General features: G+C 41.6%; 1 non-coding gene and 1 pseudogene across 1 annotated transcript; one reads left to right on the top strand and one right to left on the bottom strand.

Moving 5' to 3' along the window:
• Window positions 1-223: 223 nt before the first annotated feature.
• On the top strand, window positions 224-329 carry LOC125610472. Its single transcript, XR_007340489.1, has one exon. It is a non-coding gene; the product is annotated as a U6 spliceosomal RNA (small nuclear RNA).
• A 1,852-nt stretch (window positions 330-2,181) lies between these two features.
• LOC125610408 lies at window positions 2,182-2,303 on the bottom strand (annotated as a pseudogene).
• Window positions 2,304-2,471: the final 168 nt, after the last annotated feature.

A 2,471-nucleotide genomic window follows, 5' to 3' on the forward strand; every position in this document is an offset into this window, starting at 1 on the left:
CTACAAGCTTTTCACTAGAAAAGGGTCAAAGTTCTGGTTCATGACTAAGAGGTTAAGACTAGATTTAGGATTATGATCACAGAAACCGTAATTCAACTTACTCCTAGAACCGTGTCTGACACATATAGTATGTATTGGTCAAATAAATGAATGAAAACCGGGGTAGGAAAAAGATTATTCCTTGGCTTCGGGTGTCTCAAACAATATCATAAAGAATAGGGAAGTGGCTCACGTCAGCAACACATATATTAAAATTGGAACAACACAGAGATTAGCTACAGTCCCTATGCAAGGGTAACATGCAAATTCATGAACCAGTCCATATTTTAAAAAAACAATAATAAAAATAAAAGAATGGGGAAGGGTGTTTCCCTTGATCCACTCTGATCTCTGCAGTAACAGGCCCATTCTTCCCATCACCCATCACCATTCTGCTAAAAGAAAGACTCCCTGCTCTTTCTGTGTCTTTCCACAAAAAGAATCTCCCTGATAGCAGTTATGGAATGAAAAAGGAGGGGGAAAAAAGGAGGAGGGGGGGGAGGAGGAGGAGGAGGAGGAGGAGGAGGAGGAGGAGGAGGAGCCGCCAGTTGTCTTTCTCGGGAATATTCCCTGGATGTCTCCTTGCTTTCCCCTGGCTCTGATTTGGTTCAGAGCCAACCCTAGACACCTGGCTGTAGACAGAGGGTGGACAATGAGGATTGACTGAAACCAATCTAACTTACTTCTGGTGCTAGGGAGTGAGAAACACTGGCTCAGAGTATTACTGGCTGGCGCCATAGGGTCTTATTTTTGAGTGCCCCTAGTGATTCTGCCATATGAAACAATAGCCCTCCCCAACCCATTAGATCAGATCAAACTTACACCCCCAGAAAGGCATTCCCCAGTGTTGCTGTTGATGATGGTGATGGTGATGACAGTGGTGAGAGTGAGGATGGAAGCAAAGACAGGGAAAAACCTGCTCTGAGCCGTGACATATGCTTCTAGACCCTTTCATCTTCCAGACAGGACTGTGAGGTGGGTCTGTTATTATCAGGCCCTCTCAAAGATGAGAACTCTGAGGGTCTAGAAAGTCATTTCTACAAACTCACTGTCCTCATAAGTAACAGAAGCACCCAGAAGCCTCCGACTCCAGTGTTCCACACTCCCTGTGCCTCTGTTTAAGCCTTCTGCTAAGTAATCCCTAGGTTAATAGCTTATCCTATTTCCATAGCCCTGGGATCTGGATTACTTCCAGTGTTTAGTTATTACCAATGAAGGTGCTATAAATATTTATGAACAAGCTTTTGTAATGCAGTCTTTTCCCTCGGGTAAATAATTAGAAGTGGAATAATATGCTAAGTGTATGTTTGACTTTTTAAGAAATCATCAAACTGTTTTCCCATAGAAGTTACGCCATTTCATTATGCCATTTCATCACCACCAGCCTATATGAGAAGTCTACTTGTCCCGCATCTTCCCCAACATTTAATATGACCAGACTTTTCAATATCGGACATTCCAATAGATGCGTAGTGGCATCACTTTAAGTTTTAATTTGCATTTTCCTAACAACTAGGATATCAAGCTTCTTTTCATGTTCTTATTAGCATCCATATATTTTCTTTGGTGAAGTGTCTGTTTAAATTATTGCCCATATTTTTATTGGGTTGTTTGTTTTCTTAATGCTGAGTTCTAGTCGGAAAACAAATCCCTTGCCAGATGTGTGATTCTTTTTTCCTCTCAGTTTGTGACTTATCATTTTTTTCTTGCTTTTTTTTTTATATACAATACAGGATTTATTGGTGTATGTGAGATTAAGAGGGGGACAGTACAGTGGAAGCCCTCATGAGTGCAGGGCCTGCCACTTGTCCAAGGGACCACAATTGGTGATATATTTGACCCCACAGCCATAAGGAATGAGCCTCTTCTCAGTCACCATGTCTTCAAATTCATCAGCATTTAACTTGATAAAGCCCCACTTCTTTGAGATGTAAATCTTTCTGGGAGAACTTGAAGTTGGCCCTGCATAGGGCCTCAATCACATGGTCCTTGTCCTGCAGTTTGGTGCAGATAGACATGGTGACTTGGCCAATGTGAACCCTGGCCACTGTGCTTTGGGGTTTCCCAAAGGCACCACGCATACCTGTCTGGAGCCAAGATTAGGGACATCATGAGATCAGAAATATGAACATCCACAGAAAGTGCTGTCTCCAGGGTCCCTTGGGGCAACCCATACAAGCAACAGACTAGGAGATTGCTGTCTGCAGCCACTGCACACTGGGCCACCACAAATAAAGTAACCTAATCAGCTTAATTAGGTGCAGCATCTTCATTTTCTTAACAATATCTTCCTAAGAACATTAAGTTTTAAATTTGATAAAATCAAATTGATTAATTTTTCTTTTATAGACAGTGCTGTTTTATCTCACCCGTATTTTATCATTTTAGTGTCCAGGTCTTACCTATATTGTATCAGATTTATCCTAACTATT

This window comes from Marmota marmota, unplaced genomic scaffold, assembly GCF_001458135.2.
Source record: "Marmota marmota marmota unplaced genomic scaffold, marMar, whole genome shotgun sequence".
Lineage (NCBI taxonomy): Eukaryota > Metazoa > Chordata > Mammalia > Rodentia > Sciuridae > Marmota > Marmota marmota.